The following is a 22,729-nucleotide window of genomic DNA, read 5'->3' on the forward strand; positions in this document are numbered from 1 at the left end:
TGCAGGCAAGGGTCCCTGGTCTGGCCCACGGGGTCAAGGACACTCTGTGAGGAAGGCGTATTTGCGCTGAATCTGAAAGTTGAGTTCTGGCTATCTGGGTGATGGGTGTGGGGGCTGAGGGGGAGGTTTACTCCAGTAGAGGCAACAGTGTGTGCTAAGGCAGTGAGGACAGGGCAGAGCAGGGCTTAGACAAACCGAAAGATGACGCGGAGCCAGAGCACTGATGGTGAGGGGGAGACTGGCGCCAGAGGGGTGAGTAGACATGTTGGAACTTGGCAACAGTCCCTGAAGTGAGATGGGCTTCCCAGGCGGCACAGTGGTAAAGAATCCACCAGCCAATGCAGGAGACGTCAGAGACATGGGTTCGATCCTTGGATCAGGAAGATCCCCTGGAGTAGGAAATGGCAACCCACTCCAGTATTTTTGCCTGGGAAATCCAAAGGACAGAGGAGCCTGGTGAGCTACAGTCTATGGGGTCGCAAAAAAGTCACACACAACTGAGCACTCACACCTTCCTTCATGCCTCCACACCTGAAGAAACAGTGAAAGAGGGCCAGGTTTGAAAGGTTTGCTTAGATTTATGACAAGCCCAGACAGCAATTAAAAAGCAGACATCACTTTGCCAACAACGGTCTGTCTAGTCAAAGCTATGGTTTTTCCAGTAGTCATGTATGGATGTGACAGTTGGACCATAAAGAAGGCTGAGCACTGAAGAATTGATGCTTTCGAATTGTGGTGCTGGAGAAGACTCTTGAGAGTCCCTTGGACTGCAAGGAGATCAAACCAGTCAATCCTAAAGGAAATCAACCCTGAGTATTCATTGGAAGGACTGATGCTGAAATTGAAGCTCCAATACTTTGTCCACCTGATGCAAAGAGCCAGCTTACTGGAAAAGACTCTGATGCTGGGAAAGATTGAGGGCAGGAGGAGAAGGGATCACAGAGGATGAGATGGTTGGATGTCATCACCGACTCAGCAGGCATGATTTTGAGCAAAGTCCAGGAGATAGTGAGGGACAGGGAAGCCTGGTGTGCTGCAGTACATGGGGCTACAAAGAGTCAGACACAGCTTAATTACTGAACAACAACAATCTTTCATAGATAAGTATGGTGCTTCCCTCCAGGTACAGGGAGGGTACCTCTCACATGAGAGTCTTATGACCTACTTTGGGGAAAAATCAGAAAGTCCTTCCTGCACCAGCCATTTCTCAAATTCCTTAGCTTGAAATATTCCATATGCCAAGGTTCCATTTTTGGGGATATTGAAACTCATCAATAGGAATGTGGACTCCAGAGCCAGGCTGGCTGGATTTGAAAACAGTTTCATTTCTTTCATTAGTTACACTCTATTGGGAAAGTGATGACCTCTTTGTGCCTCACTTTTTCTCATCTGTAAAGTGGGATTAATACTACTTATCATATACAGGGTTGTGTGAGGATCGAATGAGTTAACATATGAATATGTGATGTTATTGTTACCAGATGACTTTTGAGATGGACATTCATGTATGAGTAAGATTCTGTGGTGGGGGAGGCATGTGAGTGGTGGAAGCAGTATTTAAAAAGGATGTAGATGGGAAAGTGGCTGGTGCTTAGAAAACTAAGAGTTTTCCAATTTGGTTGAGGCAGAGGGTACATGACAGGGACAAAGGACACAGAAGCTACAATATTTGGAGACTATCATATAAGATGCCCAGCTGATAAATGTCTACTTAAGGGGGATACAGAACTTCTGAAGGTTTTTGAGCAGAGGTATAATAAGACTAGTGTTCTATTTGGGGGAAAGTCATCTGGCCGTCACTAGTGTAAATTGTCACTGAGACACCTTCTTGCTGAAAATTTTTTTCTTAAGGAGACGCTCATATTGGTAAGCAAGTACACTGACCAGTTGACAAAATATGCCTGTTTATTTGGCAGTCCTATTTCTCAGGGTAAATTAATATAATCTATGGTTCATAAATCAGTCCACCCACGTATTCATCTATCAACATGCTTATTACTTTTAAATGCATTTCCTTCAAGATAGATCTAAGAACACTTATAAACATGTGCAATACAGCAGTAAGTAAATCATAAATGAACATCAAAAACTATATAGGGGAAATAGAAAGGCAATTATCTACGATCAGGATCTAGAATAAGACAGTAATTTCAACTGATCATTACATTAGCTCTAGCTTCCTAAAAGCCCAGGCATAAAGGGAATGTGAATTGTGCAGTTCTTAAGGCCTAATGAAAGAAATTTTATTAGGTTTTTAGGTAAGTCAAGCCTTTTCTTCCTGAAGTCTAATAGAAAATTCACATATCTTTTGAGTGAAGGGCAGTTTTTAAACGATGAAAAATCAAATTTCATATAGTCATTCTAATGACTTCTTGCCAGGAGCAATCTCTCACAGCCTTATAATTCCTCTGAATTGCTAGAGAGTATTTTCTGAACTTACACAATCAAAGACTTCATGAGGAGCATCATGGGTGTTTGTCATACACATAAAGATGCCGAAGGTAGAGTAGCAATGGGAAGGATATGTTTTATATTTCACAAAAGAAAGTATTCTCACCATAGAAATATTCTGACTAGATTTCCATTTTTATAGAAAAGTAGGTTATTTCAACTTAATTTTAAAATATGAGCTATTTTACAAGGTGAAAAGGCAGCATTCAGAATGGGAGAAAATAATAGCAAATGAAACAACTGACAAAGAATTAATCTCCAAAATATACAAGCAGCTCCTGCAGCTCAATACCAGAAAAATGAACAACCCAATCAAAAAGTGGGCCAGAACTAACCTGACATTTCTCCAAAGAAGATACAGATGGCTAATAAACACATGAAAAGATGCTCAACATCACTCATTATCAGAGAAATGCAAATCAAAACCACGATGAGATAACCACCTCACACTGGTCAGAATGGCTGCCATCAAAATGTCTACAAGCAATAAATGCTGGAGAGGGTGTGGAGAAAAGGGAACCCTCTTACACTGTTGGTGGGGATGCAAACTAGTACAGCCACTATGGAGAACAGTGTGGCGATTCCTTAAAAAACTGGAAATAGAAATGCCATATGACCCAGCTATCCTACTCCTGGGCATACACACCGAGGAAACCAGATCTGAAAGAGACACGTGCACCCCAATGTTCATCGCAGCACTGTTTATAATAGCCAGGACATGGAAGCAACCTAGATGCCCATCAGCAGATGAATGGATAAGGAAGCTGTGGTACGTATACACCATGGAATATTACTCAGCTATAAAAAAGAATGCATTTGAGTCAGTTCTAATGAGGTGGATGAAGCTGGAGCCTATTACACAGAGTGAAGTAAGTCAGAAAGAAAAACACCAGTACGGTATTTTAATGCATATATATGGAATTTAGAAAGACGGTAACAACGACCCTATATGCAAGACAGGAAAAGAGACACAGATATAAAGAACAGTCTTTTGAACTCTGTGGGAGAAGGCAAGGGTGAGACAATCTGAGAGAATAGCATTGAAACATGTATATTATCATATGTAAAACAGATGACCAGTGCACGTTTGATGCATGAAACAGGGCACTTAAAACCAATACTCTGGGACAATCCAGAGGGATGGGGTGCAGAAGGAGGTGGAAGAGGGGTTCAGGATGGTGGGACACATGTGCACCCATGGTTGATTCATGTGGATGTATGGCAAAAACCACCACAATATTATAAAGTGATTAGCTTCCAATTAAAATAAATAAATTTTTAAAATATAAACTATTTTAAAATATAGAAAAGTGCAGAAACTAATAATGATTATCCATATTTCTGCTACCAATATCTAGCAAGTATTTCTATATTTTCATATTTGAATTTTTTAAGAAATAAAACTTTAGAGAGATTGAAAGTCTCTTTTTTATCCCTTCTGAACCCAGTTGGCTCCTATCTACCTAGAGTCAACCAGTATCATGAAGTTGGTGTGTATCCTTTCCATCCACATCTTTCTAGTTTTACTACAGAGTTATGTACAATGAACAATATAAGATACTGATTGGTATCAAACTGTAGGAATTATTCTGCAACATTTTCATCATTATGTGTTTGAAATTTAGTCATCAACTTCTAAATACAGATGTAGTCCATTCAGTATTCTACTGTGAGGGGAAAAAAAAGCATGTATATAATCTTGATTCCCAGTTATTGCACATATGAACTGCTTCCAATTTTTTATTATTATAAATAATGCTGCACTGAACATCCTTATACATGTCTCCTTGAGCACCCATGCAAGTTCCCCTTGGCAGTATACTTAGAAATGGAATTGCTAGACCATGAGTTATAAATGTCTTTATTAGATAGTCTCAACTTGCTCTCTGAATTGACTGAACTGAGTTATATCACCACTAGCAGAATATAAGAGTTCCTAATATGTGGTATTGGCATACTTTTTTTCCTAATAAATATGATGTGTGAAATAGTAGCTCACTGTTTTGATTTCCAGGACTACTGGTAAAGAATTTTATCTTTTCAAATGCTTTTTGGGCATTCAGATACGCTCTTCTGTGAGCTGGCTTAACAAATCCTTCATCCATTTTCACAGCTGGTCATTTCTTTCCCCTACTGATTTGCATGAGCACCATATGTGCTCTTCTTATAATCTGCATTTGGATTATATAAGTTTTAAATATATTCTGTCTGTGACTTATTTTCAAAAAAGATCCATATTTCCTACCTTTTATTAGATAAACATAATCTTCCTTTTGTTAATTTCATAACTTTTGAGAGAATAACTGAAGTTCAGGATGACCCATTAAATGGGGCAAAGAAAATAAACCTCCCTTCAGGACCATCTATACACAGCAGCCTCGGAGAGGGGCCTAGTGAGCACCTGGGGATCTAAAGTTCCTTCTCGTCAGCCTGAAAAGAAGTTGCTGAAAAATACACCCTTGGACACTGAATACCTGAAACTGTTTTTCCAAATTGTATTATGACCTAGAAAGCATGGGGAAAAAAAAGTTGTTTTTTGAAAGTCTGTGGCCCAGATTAGAAGGACACAAGCTTCATTTTCCAGCAAGCTTGCACTTGTGTGTGTTCCTGCATGCCATGTCACTTCAGTCGTGTCCAACTCTTACCTTTCCTCAATAACAGGATGTGCCATAGGGAAGGTGTGTTTACATTCACTTGTGACAGTGCCCTGGCTCTGTTTCACTTCCTTTGACTAATATCCCTGAATTCACTCTTCTAAAACACTTTCCACCTCTTTCCAACAATGATCAGTTAGATTTCTTGATGGGGGCGGGGGGGGAGACCTAAATAATAAAAATGACAAAATTCCCAGGGACAGGTTTAGCAAGAAACATCCAGATGTACTTTACTGAGGCATATACAAGATTTTATTTACTAGAGAGAAATACTGTGCTCCTGTATGAGGACAGTCATTATTGAAAAAACATCAGGGAACTCCAAATCAGTTAACACCAAAACATCAGTTAACCCCAAGAGTTCCAAAGAATAGCAAGAAGAGACAAGAAAGCCTTCTTCAGTGATCAATGCAAAGAAATAGAGGGAAACAATAGAATGGGAAAGACTAGAGGTCTCTTCAAGAAAATGAGTGATACCAAGGGAACATTTCATGCAAAGATGGGCACAATGAAGGACAGAAATGGTATGGACCGAACAGAAGAAGATATTAAGAAGAGGTGGTAAGAATACACAGAAGAACTATACAAAACAGATCTTCATGACCCAGATAACCACAATGGTGTGATCACTCACCTAGAGCCAGAGATCAAGTGGGCCTTAGGAAGTGTCACTGCCAACAAAGCTAGTGGAGGTGATGGACTCCCAGTTAAGTTATTTCAAATCCTAAAAGATGATGCTGTGAAAGTGTTGCACTCAATATGTTAGCAGATTTGGAAAACTCAGCAGTGGCCACAGGACTGGAAAAGGTCAGTTTTCATTCCAATCCCAAAGAAAGGCAATGCCAAAGAATGCTCAATCTACCACACAATTGCACTCATCCCACACACTAGCAAAGTAATGCTCAAAATTCTCCAAGCCAGGCTTCAACAGTACCTGAACTGTGAACTTCCAGACGTTCAAGCTGGATTTACAAAAGTAGAAAGACAGAGAAACCAGAGATCAAATTGCCAACATCCATCGGGTCATCGAAAAAGCAAGATAATACCACCCTTATGGCAGAAAGCAAAGAAGAACTAAAGAGCCTCTTGATCAAAGTGAAAGAGGAGAGTGAAAAAGTTGGCTTAAAACATTCAGAAAACTAAGATCATGGCATCTGGTCCCATCACTTCATGGCAAATAGATGGGGAAACATTGATAGACTTTATTTTTGGCGGCTCCAAAATCATTGCAGATGGTGAGTGCAGCCATGAAATTAAAAGATGCTTGCTCCTTGAAAGAAAAGCTATGACCAACCTAGACAGCATATTAAAAAGCAGAGACAGCTGGGCCTCGGTTCTCCGACCATGCCCACTGGAGCCTGTTCGCATTGACTGACCAGAGTCCGTGAATTCAACGCTCTGAGCGTCTGGACTGTCCCAATCCCAGCTTTCTATCCTTTGGAAACACTAAGAATAATGTCCCTGCATTAGATTTTTTGCTGGAGCAAATAATCTGTCCTGCCTAGAACAGGGACTGTACCAGATCACACTTAGCCAATGATCACAAAGTCATCTATAAGAAGAATGGGGGGTCAGTGGGTGAAAACTCATGAACTCAAGGAACACAACGGACACATCACAGGTATTGACTGGACTTCTAAGAGTGACCACATCATCACTTGCGGGGCCAACTGCAACACCTATGTCTGGAGTCAGAAGGATGGTGCCTCAAAGCCAACCCTGGTGATCCTGAGAAATAACCAGGCAGCCACTTTCCTCAAGTGGTCCCATCTAGAGAACAAATTTGCGGTGGGCAGCAGAGCACAATTCATCTCCATTTGTTACTTGGAGTCTGAAAATGCCTGGTGGGTGAGCAAGCACATTAAAAAGCCCATCCGCTCCAGGGTCCTCAGCTTGGACTGGCATCCCAGCAACGTCTTGCTGGCAGCGGGATCCTGTGACTTCAAATGCAGTGTTTTCTGCCTACTTTAAAGAAGTGGATGAGAAGCCAGCCAGCACGCCCTGGGGCAGCAAGATGCCTTTCGGTCAGCTGATGTCAGAGTTCGGTGGCAGCGGCACCGGCGGCTGGATGCAAGGGGTCAGCTTCTCGGTCAGCGGCAGCCGCCTGGCCTGGGTCAGCCACGACAGCACCGTATCGGTTGCCGACGCCTCAAAAAGCGTGCAGGTCTCAACTCTGAAGACGGAGTTTCTGCCCCTCCTGAGTGTATCGTTCATCTCAGAGAACAGAGTCGTGGCTACTGGCCACAATTGCTGCCCCATGCTTAACTACGATGACCGCGGCTGCTTGACCTTCGTCTCCAAGCTGGACATTCCCAAACAGAGCATCCAGCACAACACGTCGGCCATGGAGCGCTTCCGCAATGTGGACAGGTGGGCCACGACAGAGGGCTGCAGCCCAGCCCTGGAGACGCTGGACCAGAACAGCATTACTCAAGTGTCTCTTTATGAGGTGGACGAGCAAGACTGTTGCAGATTTTGCACTACTGGCATCGACGGAGCCATGACCATTTGGGATTTGAAGACCTTAGAGTCTTCCATCCAGGGCCATCGAATAATGTGAAGCTGAACGAGCCTCCAGACCCAGCATGAGGATGGACCCACTGTGGCGGCGAAGCTCCACCGTTCGCATGGGAGGGGAGCCAGCCACCAGGAAACACTGAGGAAGCACACGGTGCAAACCTCATTGTGTGTTTTATTTGAAAGTGTTGTTTTTTTTAAAGCAGCAGTGATTTTGGTTTTGTTTTGGGGGTTGTTTTGTTTTGTTTTACAATTTCATTCCATTCTTGACCAAAGCTTCTCTTTAAGTAGTTTATTATGGAACGTTGCCAACACTAACTTAAAGGAAGAGGTGGGAAGGTATGTAAATTGTCTGATAAAAATATTAAATAAAAACACTGAATATGTAAAAAAAAATAATAAAGCAGAGACATTACTTTGCCAACAAAGGTCTATCTAATCAAAGCTATGGTTTTTTCCAGGAGTCATGTATGGATGTGAGAGCTGGGCCACAAAAAAAGCTGAGCACCAAATTGATGCTTTTGAACTGTGGTGTTGGAGAAGACTCTTGAAAGTCCCTTGGACTGCAAGGAGACCCAACCAGTCCATCCTAAAGCAAATCAGTCCTGAATATTCACTAGAAGGACTGATGCTGAATCTGAATCTCCAGTATTTTGGCCACCTGATGCAAAGAACTGACTCATTGGTAAAGATCCTGATGCTGGGTAAGATTGAAGGTGGGAGGATAAGGGGAAAACAGAGGATGAGCTAGTTTGATGGCATCACCGACTCAATGGACATGAGTTTGAGCAAACTTTGGGAGTTGGTGATGGACAGGGAAGCCTGGTTTGCTGCAGTCCATGGGATCGCAAAGAGTCGGATTCAACTGAGGGACTGAACTGAGCCCCACATCAATATGTGAATACTTAACATAATTACCAATACTAATTCATCTGAAAAGTGAACTAGTAAGAATAGCCAGAAAACTTGCAAAGACACGAGTAATCAATATATCTGTCTTGCCAGATCTTTAAATATACAAAACTGGGGCCAAAATGCAAAGTTCAAAAACATGTAAAAAAAACATTAAATGATGAATCTGACTTTTGAAATCAGTTCAAAATGGATAGACAGTTCAATATAGGATGTGAATAACCATGTAACCAATATAAAGTTAAATGATTACTTCACATCATATGCCAGAATAAGTTCCAGATGAATTAAAGAGTTAATTATTTTTTAAAAAATGAAGCCATTTTCTAAAGAATATAGACTCAGTTACATATATATCCTTGGGAGTGCAAGTGGCCTTTCTAAGAAAAGCTAAAGAACATAATAGAGAAAAAACACCAATAGAAATGATTTCAAAGGTTTTTCATGATCATAATGATGATGACAATGATAAAGATGAAAGAAGAATTAAAATCATATCTTTAATATGCAAATAAGTGTTCTGCTAAAAGGATGCATTCTGAAGGTTGGAAGAGTTATAACATAGGGGGAGAAATGGGAGAATTTTCAATTTGTACATTTTAAAAAAGAAAACATAGGACAATGGGTCATTTTTACTTTTCTCTGTATTTTCTGGGTTTTAATTTTTCTATAATAAACACACACTTCTAATCTATTCATCAGAAAAAAAAATATTTTCCAAGCAACACTAAAGCTTTAAAGCAGGCTAAAGGCTAAAGTATAACTCTAAAAAAGAAATGCTCTTAAAAATCAATTTTAAGAAGCCAATTATCCCAGTTGAAAAATAGGCAAAGGACAGTAGTATAAAAAACAGTCCATAAAGGATGTAAAAATGGCCAATAGGCATAATAAAATATGTTTAATTTCACTAGTAATCAAAGAAATATATATTAAAATAATCCTGAGATCGCATAATGGTCTGTGAAATTGACAAAGATTAAAGAGAAAAAGAACGCTCAGAGCTGGTAAGGGTTTGAGGGAACAAGGTCGGAAGCAGTGCAAGTGATGCTGCAGGGCAGAGAGTGGGGCGCAAGAGGATGGTCACATCCCAGGTCACGTCCGAGTCCCTGGGACAGCCGCCACACGTGGGTTCTTGCTCTTGCTCTGCGCAGGAAATAATTTAAGAGTGAGCCATGGTAAAGTGAAAGAAGGTTTATTCAGGGAGAAATACACTCCACAGAGTGTGGGCCACTTTAGAAGGCAAGAGAGGCACAGGAGACCTGAAAGGCCCATGGGTAAGAGGTTGCCTTTAATTAATATACATTATTCCATAAAATGCATTTTTCTTGCCTTTATTTCATGCTTATTTCTACAATGGTGACCATCTCATCTGTTGTTATAATGAAGATTCTTACTTAACTTGGGTGCACAAGTTCAAAGGGTGCACAATTTGTATACATTTTTCATTTTAAAAGTACATTAGTGGAGACAAAAAAAATTGCTATGTACATTTATTTATATTTTTAAAAGTTACTTTTCTTCTAAGATACTTAAAAGCAGATATTAAATTGAAAGTAAAATACAAATTATAACAAATAGCTAACATTTTTAAAAAGCATTTAAATATATCTGGATTTTGAAAAATATTTTATAAATTAATTCAGTCATATTTAATACTTTATAAAAATAAAACCATTTGCAGTTCTAATACTAAATGTACATCAGGTTTCCAATGTAAGAATTAATATCTTAATTTCATTCATGTTATACCTGGACTGTGGGTTCTTAAATTTTTTGGTATCAAGACTCCTCAAGATACTAAAAGTTGTTGAGGACTCCAAAAAGCGTTTATGTTAGAATTAACACTGGGAAGTTTTTAAAACACAAGAATTAAAAAAAAAAAAAGAATAAAAAAGGAATTTTAAAAAAAGGAATAATAAAAAAAAACCACAGGAATATATAAGCACAAATTCCATTAGCTCTCAGAGCACTGATGACATTACATGTCTTGCAACCTCTACAAAACTCCACTGTATACTCTAGAAAGCATGAGAATGAAAGGGCAGATAAAGTCTTTGTAGTATTAAGAAAAAATAACATGCTCTCTAGATCCTGAAAAGGTCTCTGGGACTTCAGGGGTCCCCAGAACCACTGATCTATAACCACATAGTATAAATGTAAGAGTAAGGTGAATCATCTAATATTGCAACACCGTCCTTGTTCCTCTGGGCCCCTGCTGCAGACACTGTGCTCCTCTGAACACCTCTCCCTCCATAAATTGGCATCGGAAGAGAAGCAAGAAGATGGGCACTTGCATTACTACTATATGATTCTTCACTATGCAAGGATCTGTTTATTGCATTAGCGCTCTCTGACCGGAAGACTGACACGTTCATTTGTCTTTTCTCTTACTTAAGCACTTCCTCCATTTGCCCTTGTGCCCTGAAGAGGGTTAGTTCTGAGAGCTGAGCCAGCTCTCTGCCACATCCTGAGTGCTCCTTGGGCTCTTCTCATGCCTGGCCAGTGACTTCTCAGTATCTTCTACCTTGAAATTTAGTTCTATTCTGGAGTTCTCCCTTCCTCAGGGTGGTGCTGCCTCCCCCATTTCTGATGGCTATCCTAAAGTCCCAGGGGTTATATATAAAATACTGAGTGGGATCTTCAGGGGAGCAAAGTAGGTCTTCTCTGGGATCTTTCTATAGCAGCCCCACGCTCGGTAACCTGAGTTAGTCTAGTTCATGGTACAATACCCGAGGGTCTCACTTCTGGAAATGCTGAAAGCCCATCTACATGTGGGTTTGCATCCTGCTGTCCCTCAGCACGCGAGGCTGGTGATGCCGCCAAGACTGCAGCAGTCTCCTCCCATCACTGGCAGGGGCCTCCCACCCCCTTCTGCTGCCCGGTCCTTCTCTTGGACTGGAGCAGACCTGCTCCTTCTCTTTCTTCTGAATTAACTTCCTTATCTGCAAAATCTTCTGGATCCCCTTCCATCCCCACGTCAGATGGGGTCTCTAGTCTCCTCCCGCTTAGCTCTTCCATGCTGTTGTCCTGCTGGCCTTCCCCACACACACACCTCAAAACAGGGTAGGAGTTGTCTCTAATCTTGGATCCCTCAAACATCAGGAAACATTTGATCATATCACCCTCCACACAGGGTTCATTTCAGCATGTAGGGGCATAGTACAAGGACTTTAGGGGCTTCCTTGATGGCTCAGTGGTGAAGAATCCGCCTGCATCGCAGGAGCCACAGGCGACATGGATTCAGTCCCTAGGTTGAGAAGATCCCCTGAAGGAGGCCATGGCAACTCACTCCAGTATTCTTGCCTAGAGAAATCCATGGACAGAGGAGCCTGGTGGGCTACAGTGCCTGGGTCGCAAAGGGCCCAACATGGCTGAGCAAGTTGGCACTCACGCACAAGGACTTTATGCTACATTTTACACTTCTCCTCAACTGCAAACTCTTCTCCCTCTCTTAGGCTCAGAGCTGTTTATCAGGGTTAGTGGCAGGGCTGATGAGGTACCTGCTTTATTTATACCTTCCTGGTAAGCCTCTGCAGGCTTACACCAGAGTCCTCGGGGTTTGTCCTAAAAAGGTAAAGTTGCTTTTCTCTTTGCCTCTCTGTTCTGTTTCTTGCAAGTCTCCCGAGGAGCAAGTACAAGCCCCCCATTTCTGAGTCAGATAGGAGAGCAGTTCAGGGACGAATATTGATTCCTCATCATTATTCTGCCACCTATACCTTACTCACTAGATTTTGCTAGTGAGTAAGTAGCACTGTTAAATGTTCAAATAATTACTTTTTACTCATGAACGTAGATCAACAAAGGATCTTTTTTCGAAAGGAAAAGGATCCTTAGTAGTTTGCGGTGCAGTCACTGAGGTCATTTTAACCATTCTGCCATCCTGGCAGGCATAGGATCAAGGTCCCCAGGCCACGCTGAAGTGGGACGCATGTACGCAGCGCTGGCGGCAGCCCCCCTGGTGGAGCTGTAGGGCTTGTTGCTTTAGTAAGCCCCGCCACCACTAAGTTGTTCAGCCATCCAACCCAATCTGGTCTCCCTCCAAGTCTTCCTTATCCTCCTCACCTTGCAATTGCTCTCTGCTGAGCTTAGCTGCTTCCCCAAGGCTTCTTCAAAGGCCCTCTTACGTGTGCATCCCCCTAGTTTCTCACACTGAGGACTACTTCAAAGGCTGGCAGCCCTGGGAAGGGAGGCCTGACAATAAAAGAAATCCCAACCGGAGAAAGGTTTGCTTTGGCAGCTGCCTGATGGTTCTGTAGGTGGGGAGGCGCCTGCTCCAACCTCTGCAGCTCACTTGCCCTCACAGCTCATTCCAGATGTTTTCTTTTGGTCTGGTTCCCTCCTGGGCCTCTGGGCCCCCACTTCTAGCAGGCCTATGTAAATTTTAGTGAGGCCTCAGCTGCTCCTGCCACCATTGATCCCTTTATCTGCTGCCAACAGGAGACTTTCTTAATCTTGCTCTGAACCACACTCAGGAGGGGAGAGGCTCAAACCCTCCGAACGTGGGGCCCATTGCTATTTGGTTCTGCAGCTTATTCCAAGGCCACAAGGCTTAGAAGGAGTGTGTTGAACAGCCCTTCTACCAGAAAGCCTGCTCCATCATGTGTTTCTTCCAAGAACCCCTTGTGGGCCTCCATCAAAATCCTGAGCTCCAGCAAGAATTATTATTTCTTTGTGCAGGGCTTGCAATACATATATATTTTTAAATCACCCTGCAAACCAAGCTAATCACTGACTGGATTCACCTTAGTAGTAGTCGTGCATTTTAGTCACTCAGTCTTGTCTGACTCTCTGCAAGCCCATGGACTGTAACCTGCCAGGCTCCTCTGTCCATGGGATTCTCCAGGCGAGAATACTGGAGGGGGTTACGATTCCCTTTTCCAGGGGATTTTCCCCGACCCAGGCATCAAACCCGGGTCTCCTGCATTGCAGGCAGATTCCTTATGGTCTGAGCCACCAGGGAAGTTCCCTTACTGATATCCAATTGAGGACCCCTGACTGACTTGCCTAAACTAGGAATTCTTGACTCCAACTGAAATAATTTTGACCTTCTCTTGCAATGCTCTTTTATTTCAAATGCTTTGAAAATGTCTGAACCCTAAAGGCCAGAAAATAGTCCACACAGCTCCAAGGATACGTGCATGGACATGTATGACACCCTGGGGGTCTCTGCCCTTCAGGTAAACTCGGACATCTGGCCAAGTTGCATATTGAGTCCTTCTCTTGATGAAATGCAGCCCACACACACTCATCTCCCTGAAGACCGTGCCACAGACCGTCACTACCATGAAGTGGGTTCATCAAGGGCCCTAAGAATGCAGGTACCCTTTGTTCTTCGTGGTTCTGTCCAGAGGCTGCTTCCCCTCCCAGAGCGCTCCCTCGGTCACCTCCAAGGGCTGTTCCCACCCCCGCTGCTGCCCTCACGCCAGGAAAGTTCAGATCAGCTGGACAAACACCACGTGCCCCAGTTAAAGCAACAAAGACCTTTCCTGGGGCCTCAAGCTTTTTGGTGATAAGAGATTGTTTCCTAAAAGAAAACAATCCCTCAGAGCCTCAACCACCTGCTGAAAAACACTTCCTGCCTGTCTGATGCAATTTGAGGACAAAACCTGGAACAGAGCATTCTGTAAATTGCTTTGAATTGGTTAGGAAGTAAGTTGTCCTTGTATCCTTTTCTGTTTGCCCTGAGCTAACTCAAAAAGTAATAGAGCAGAGGGGGCCAATGGAAGCTCTGCCCATGTAGATTACACCATGATATGGGCCAGCAGGATAATTTCCAAGAGATCCAATGTGTGTGTTTAAAAACAAAACAAAACAAAAAAAAAAAACACTGGAAATACAATGACAGGGTGAAAATTTATTCACCAAAGTCCTCAGAGAAAGCAAGCTCTGGTTCAAAGGCATAAAGTTCCCTGGGCTGGGAATTAGAACCTCTAAGAGGCATCCTTATAAATGGAAACAAGAATAGTTGGCCAACTAATCATTTTCTAAGGAAGACAAGTGCAATTAATGACTAAACTTTAGTTTTCCTTAGTGAAGCAAGGCCAGAGCAGAACTTTTGGGTTGACAGAGGGATGCTGAGGTCTTGCCTCACATCCTACATCTCTGCCCAAGCTCTTGGCATCTCCAACTAGTGACCTGAAGAGTCTCAAGTATTGTTGAAATATTAGTTGAAGGAGTGCCAAAGCATTAGCTTGCCAAAAAACTTAGCCACATGTTTGGCTAAGACCCTGGACCTGAGGACTTGCCCATCTTGGAGCTCTGACCAGCTCATACTGCAGGGATAGCACTGTTCATCAGGACAGTTCTTTAAACTAGATGATTCATGTGTCCTTCCAGATTTACCTCTTGAGGAGTAAGTAGGTGTAAGTGGGGAGATCTTAAGGCAAATCTATATGTTAGGGATAAAAGAAGGAGCAGGACACCTGTGCAGTCACTCAGCCAATTCTCACTAGGCAACAGGTATAAAGTTATTAAATTCCCTAGTTCTTTTACCCCAGGCATCGTCTCATATCAGCCAAGACCCACCTGAGATAAGTTGACTCCACATAGAGAGTCTCTGGGCCCCACACCTAAAGCTCCCCAACCCCCGCCCCCCAGTGCCAGAAGGAATTAGGAAGGCATATAGCTATGGATGAAGAGGTGAGGTGGAGGAAAATGGGCCTAGGGAACAAAATCATCTCTCAAAGATGCTGACGCGGCATCTGGTCTGTAGATTCCTCTGTTGAGAGCCCAAATGTGTCTAACCTCCCTTGTGCCTAGTTATTTGCTTAAGGCCCTTTGACCTACAATAGAGCCCCCAAACCTACTGAATCTGTCTTTACAATAAATTTGCATTGGGAGTCTGTCCTGTGTAATTTGCCATTCCTACACCCAAGCACCCAGCTCTGCAGATGGAATTCTTTGTGTATCCATCCCCTCTATTAACATGGATGTGTCATTTGTTGGCTCTTGCACCCCAGGAAAGGACAAACTCCTTCCTGAAAGTTCAGGCTCAGAGCACAGCTCTATGCACAATGACAGCAAGTGCTGGAAGCTTATATTCAACCACCAACATGGCCTGAAAAACTTATATTTACCACCAACATGGCCTGGCAATCCTCTGCCTCCCCACAGCCAAGCCTTGGCCCCTCTATGGTGAGGGATCCTCTTGGGCTTTGCTCAAATTTTTCACTAAGATGAAAAGCCAATTCGGTGTATTATAGTTTGTCTTTTTGGGCAGAATAAAAAACATTTTGCCAAAATTAAAACGGAAAATTTGGAGTCAATCTTGATATTTTTTTTTAAATGAGGGAATGTCTCATGTTCATAGGTGTGTGTGTGTGCGTGTGCATGTGTATGTGTGTGTGTGTGTGTGTGTGTGTGAGGGCAGGCTGAGTCTCAGTTAGTGTCACTGGCTGCTCAGATGTTCTGAACACCAGATAAATATTAGAGGAAGTATACTGATTTGGTCTGCATATTGGGTTGGGATTGTTCAACTTGGAGAAATGAAGCCTGAGGGACAATAACCTGAAGAAAGTCACTATTTAAATATTAAGTTTACAAAAAATGTTAAATGGCTTCAAAATGGCTTAAAGACTTAAGTATAAAACATGACACCATAAAACTCCTAGAAGAGAACATGGGCTTTTGCCTCTTCTCCAATATAAACCGTAGCAATATTTTATTAGATCATTCTCCCAAGGCAAAAGAAATAAAAGCAAAAATAAACAGATGGGACCTAAGCAAATTAGTAAGCCTTTGCACAGCAAAGGAAACCATAAATAAAATGAAAAAGCAACTTACAGACTGGTGGAAAATTTTGCAAATGATGTGATCGACAAGGGCTCTTTTTCCAAAATATACAAGCAACTCATACAACTCAATATAAAAAAAAAAACTCAATCAAAAAATGGGCAAAAGACCTAAATAGACATTTCTCCAAAGAAGACATACAGATGGCCAACAAGCTCATGAAAAGATGCTCAACATTGCTAACTATTAAAGAAATGCAAATAAAAACTATCACCTCACACCGGTCAGAATGGCTATCACTAAAAAATCTTCAAATAATAAATGCTAGAGAGAGTGCAAAGAAAAGAGAACCCTCCTACACTGTTGGTGGGAATGTATATTGGTATAGCCACTGTGGAGAACAGTATGGAGGTTCCTTAAAAAAACTAAAAATAGAGATACCACATGATTCAGCAATCCCACGTCTCAGTATATAGCCATAAAAGGCAAAAAATCTAATTTGAAAAGATACATGCATCCAAATGTTCATTGTAGCACATTTACAGTAGACAAGATATGGAGGCAACCTAAATGTCAGATGAATGGATAAAGAAGATGTGATACATATGGAATTGCTCAGCCATAAAAACAATGGAATAATGCATCTGCAGCAACATGGATAAACCTAGAGATTATCATGCCAAGTCAGAAAGAGAAAGACAAATATCATATAACAGCACTTATACATAGAATCTAAAAAATAATACAAGTGAACTTATTCACAAAATAGAAACAGACTCACAGCCAGAGAAAACAAATTCATGGTTACCAAAGGGGAAAGAGCGGCCAGAATGGGTAAATTAGGAGTATGGGATGAACAGATACACACTACTATACAGAAAATAATAAACAACAAGGATTTATTATATAAAACAGGGAACTGTACTCAATACATTGCTTTTTTTTAAAGTGAGATACAGCTTAAACTGCTGCATGAAGGATTTCTGTATTAATGAAAATCTGTATTAAATGTGAAAATCTCACATTAACTGTGGAAATCTGTATTAAACATGAAAATGGATTACACCAAGAGACAATATGGAATCTTCTCTAAGTGTCACTAAAATAAAATTTGTCAGTTATGGATAGTTTAGCACTGGACCTAATGGAAGGAATAAGGGACATCTTTTCTCCTATTTTTAGTTGAATTAAAAAATCCCAAAAATGGATCTCTCTGGCTTTAATCTACTTATCTACTATGGACTTGTAACCAACCACAAATTGATTGTACTAGAAGAGATTTCTTAATAATACATTATTTATGAGGAGAGCTTGTGTGGACTAGTAAGAAAAAAAGTTTTAATGTATATATAATTTATGTGTACTCGTTAAATTGAGGCTACATTTTTAAAAACAACCACATCAAAGAAAATTTGGGAGAAAGCTATATCTCAGCATCTTTTGGACACTTGAGAATAACAATCTACATTTTATTAATTTTTAAATTTTTTTCACTTACATTTTAAAGTTGTACCTCTTTCCTCTGTTCATTTCTAGTCTGTAGTCATGCTTCATAGGAAGCCATGACTATGACAACGGCCCTTGCCATGTGCTAAAGGGCTTATCTGCCCTGCTTTGCTTCTGCATTAAAAACAAACCCGAGGGACATCACTAATTATTACAGAAATGTAAATAAAAGTTACAATGAAGTAACACTTCACACTGGCTAGAATGGCCATCATCAAAAAATCTACAAACAATAAATGCTAGAGAAAATGTGGAGTAAAGGAAACCCTCCTACACTATTGGTGGGAACATAAACTGGTACAGTCACTATGGATAACAGTATGGAGGGTCCTTAAAAAACCAAAAATAGAACTACCGTATGATCCAGTAATCCCACTTGTGGGCATATATCCAGAGAAAAATCATACTTCAAAAAGATACATACACCTCAGTGTCCATTGCAACACTATTTAGAATAGCCAGAACATAGAAGCGACCTAAATATCCATCAGCAGAAGAATGAAGAAAGAAGATGTGATACACATATACAAGGAATATTAGTCATAAAAAAGAACAAAATAATGCCATTTGCAGCAACATGAATGGGCCTAGAGATTGTCATACTGAGTGAAGTCAGACAGAGAAAGACAAGTATCTTCTATGTAGAATCTTAAAAAAAAAAAAAAAAGATACAAATGAACTCGCCTACAAAAAAAAGAAATAGAGTCACAGGTGTAGAAAATAAGCATCTTTATTTTTATGGTTACAGGGGGTAAGGGGGTGTGAAAGATAAACTGGAAGACTGGGATTGACATATACATACTACCATATATAAAATAGGTAACTAATCAGGGCCTACTGCATAGCATAGGATATTCCACTCAATACTACATAGTGGCCTATATGGGAAAAAAATCTGAAAAAGAGTGAATATATGTACATATATTGATAAAACAGATCCACTTTACTATACACCTAAAACTAATACAATGCTGTAAATCAACTATACCCCAGTAGAAATCTAAAAAAAAAAATCTAAGGGAAGTTCCCTGGTTGCCTAGTGGTTAGGATTTTGGGCTTTCACTGCCCAGGGCCCAGGTTCAATCCCTGGTTGGGGAACTAAGATCCTGTAAGCCATGCAAAGCAGCCAAAAAAATTAAATTAAAAAAAAAAGAAAAAGAAACAAACAACATCAAACCTGAGGATTCATTAGTATTTAATATATGATAAAAGTAGATTGTTCAATAAATGATTGTGAGAAAATTAGTTAACTCTTTGGGAAAAAAATGATGTTAGATCTTTACTTTGAAGTATAATTCAAAATAAATTCCAAATAAATTAAGTGTCCAAGATAAAAACAAAAGAACTGGTTAATCAGTCTTTGGAGGGAGAAATCTCTTATAAACAAAATGACAAAGGTGGAAAATATTAAAAAGATTTAACAAAGATTCACAATCTAAATGTTAAAAACTCTTGTTGATTAAATATACACACATGTAAAATGAAAGATAAATCATATTTTAGGGGAAAATCTTTGCAGCATATGTAAAAAGTGATTATCATTAATATATAAAACTGGCCTTTCAGATAAATAAGGAGGAACTCATCAATAAGAGAAATAGAGAACATAAGGGAGAAATTCCCAGAAAAAAAAGGCAAAGACTAAATACAAATATGAAAAAATGTTATTTTCATATAAATAATTTGATGAGATATAATTTTCAAACCCAAAACATTGACTGGCATTAAAAAAGAGTAATAGGACAGTGGCAAGGGTAAGGGAAGCCTGACACTCACCCAGCACGCCGGCAGGAATGAAATGGGCACTTTTCTGGATGGCAATGAGGTGATGAGTGATAGTTGCTCAGTCATGCCTGGCTCTGCAACCCCATAGACTGTAGTCTGCCAGGCTCCTCTGTCCATGGACCTCTCCAGGCAAGATTACTGGAGTGGGTTGCTATTTCCTGCTCCAGGGGCTCTTCCCGACCCAGGGATCCTGCATCACAGAAGAGTCTTTACCATCTGAGCCACCAGGGAAGCCTACTATTAAGAGACATTTCTAAGCATAAAGACAAGTCAACTTAAAAAGTGTCAGCAGATACATGCTTGACTTTGTCTTATAATCTATAGACAATACATTAGAATATGTAATGAATCCATACTCCTTTTCCAAAGGAATACCCAAGGCAGAAGTAGCAATAAAGTTATAAATGACAGTCATCAATCAGATGAAACAATTTAGATGAAGCTTTTCTCTCTTGAAGAGATGGGGACTGGGCAAGTGGTCAGGAAGGGAATACAGTGTGCTTTTAACTTTGTATGAAAAATAATGCTCAGTTCCACGTTGCTGAACATAGTTCTGTTTTTGCCAAATAAATCCTCTACTTCAAATTGCTGTCCGAATGCTTTATTAAAACTCTGCTTCTGGCCTTTGTTTTCGAATCTGTCACTTTTGTTGCCACCTCCTGATCTCTGTCCCCTGAAGCTTCTACTTCTTTCCTGCTGTCCCCTGACACCTCAGTTGCCCTTGCGCTGTCCCCTAAAGACTCGATTGCCTTCCCACTGTCCTCAGAAGTTGTGATATCCTTCCCATGGACCTTCTAGCTCTGGTTGTTCTGTGGCCACAGAAAGCTGCCAATGCTGTGAATCATGCCACGTTTCCTGTACTTCTGTTACTGATGCAGTAGGGATATCAAAGTAAACACCCTGCTTTCCTTTGAGAAAGACCATTCCCTTCACTTTGGAATCAATATCCTCACCCAGCTGCTCTTTAAGTTCTTTCCAAGCATAACTAATGTTTGGCATTTCAGTTAAGCACCACAAGATCATGGTCACAAAACCCGCTTCTGAGTTGATCACGGAACGCTGGTCTACCGACGTGGCACCAGAAATATGGGCTCCCTTCTCCTCAGTCAGCTTCTCGGCTGACTGCTTGAAGTGACCAATCCCAGTGGGAGGCCCAGAGTCCAAGAGCCTGATGGCATCTTTGCTAGAAGATTTTATTATCTCTGTTGCAGAAGGAACACCTATTCATTTAAATTTATTTCCCACTTTTTGCTCCACTTGAGCTAACTGGTATTCTTCTTTGTGCTGGTAAAAGCAGATGCAAACCCCGGTTCTCCCAGCTCTACCTGTTCACCCCGAACGATGAATGTAGGATTCCACATCCTTTGGTGGAAAACTTTGAACAACCAGATCAACCTCGGGGATGTCTAACCCACGTGCAGCAACATTGGTTGCAATCAAAACTCCAAAATCACCATTTCTAAAACTTTTCAGGGTAATTTCCCTTTGCTTCTGTGGAATGTCCCCCTGTGATGACTGGGCATCCTGTCTTACAGCCACATTCTGTGACAACTCCTGGGCTCTTCCTTCATTTCACAAAATATGATAGTGCGCCCTTGAAAACCACTGTACACTCGGATCACGTCTCCAATAACTGCTGCCCTCTGAGTCCAGTGGCACTTGATAGCCAGACGCTCTACAGTTATTGCCGTTTTCTGCATCTTTTTACCAATCAGGTCCACTTGTTCATATGTAGATTTCATGTATTTCTTAGCAATATTATGAACCCAATAGGGGCAAGTTGCAGAAAAAAGCAATGTTTAGGGACTGTCTTCTGAATCTTTCTTGTATGCCACACATAAAATCTCTTCCACTTGATCAGCAAAGCCCATATCCAACATCTGGTCAACTTCATCCAGGACAACATGCTTAAGTTTGGTGAGATCTAGCTTGCCATTCTGCAGATGGTCTTTGATACAACCTGGTGTCCCAACCAGGATATCGATCCCATTCTGCGTGCATTCAATTTGTCCTCTATAGGGAGTTCCACCATAAAAACAAGCCACTGCCAGCTTTTTTGTGATGTCACTGAAGTCTCTACTTATTTGACTTGCCAACTCCCTTGTGGGTGCAAGAACCAGTACCTGAAGGGCATGCTTCTCTTCTGGTCTTGCAGTTCTCCAAGAAGTTTCTCAATCAAAGGGATAGCAAAGGAGAATGTCTTTCCAGTTCCTGTCTGCACCCGTGCAATCAAATCCTTCCCACTATAGACATGGTGAAACATCTTTGCTTGTATAGGAAACAGGAAGGTCAACCCACAGGCTTTGAGAACTTTAATTAGATACGGGAAAATTAGAGAAAGCTCTTTCTTTTTGCTCCACGTCATTTCATGCTCTAAGTCACTGTTTTCTTCACTGGCAGCTTCCTTGGAGTTGGAGTCAGGTTCAGAATCAGGGAACCCATTCTTGAGGTTGGGGCTTTTCTCTTGAATTTTTCCATTTATTTCTATGGACCAACAAACTTAATACACACTTATTTCACCCAGCAATTTCACGTCTGTGTATTCAAGGGAAGGAAATAATGTTTATACAAAGATAATTATCATATCATAGTTTAAAATAGTGAAAAATTAGAAATAATCTAAATACCTGAAAAGAGGGAATTGGTTATATCAATTATTATGCTATCTATAGACTAAGATGCTTTCATTAACAATCATTCTGCAGATGAATACCTGTTGACATGAAAAAATATTCGACCTACCTCTAAAGCTAAAATTATATGTGAGGCATGACAGTATTGGGCTTCCCAAAGGAACTCAACCCTGAATATTTATTGGAAGGACTGATGCTGGAGCTGAAGCTTTGGCACCTGATGTGAAGAACTGACTCATTGGAAAAGATGCTAAAGCTGGGAAAGACTGGGGGCAGGAGGAGGAAGGGACGACAGAGGATGAGATGGTTGGATGGCCTAACTCAATTGACACGAATTTGAGCAAACTTGGGGAGATAGTGAAGGACAGGGAAGCCTGGAGTGCTGCAGTCCATGGGGATGCAAAGAGCTGGACTTGACTGAGTGACTGAATAGCCAAGGTGGCTCAGTGGGTAGAGAATCTGCCAGCAATGCAGGAAACACAGGAGATGTGGGTTGTGATCCCTGGGTCAGGAAGATCCCCTGGAGGAAGGCACAGAAAC

At 41.2% G+C, this 22,729-nt stretch overlaps 2 pseudogenes; one reads left to right on the plus strand and one right to left on the minus strand.

The window, feature by feature from the left end:
• The first annotated feature begins 201 nt into the window (after positions 1-201).
• LOC122422165 lies at positions 202-7,665 on the plus strand (annotated as a pseudogene).
• Positions 7,666-20,318: 12,653 nt separating this feature from the next.
• Positions 20,319-21,921, minus strand: LOC122422166 (annotated as a pseudogene).
• Positions 21,922-22,729: the final 808 nt, after the last annotated feature.

This window comes from Cervus canadensis, chromosome 19, assembly GCF_019320065.1.
Source record: "Cervus canadensis isolate Bull #8, Minnesota chromosome 19, ASM1932006v1, whole genome shotgun sequence".
NCBI lineage: Eukaryota > Metazoa > Chordata > Mammalia > Artiodactyla > Cervidae > Cervus > Cervus canadensis.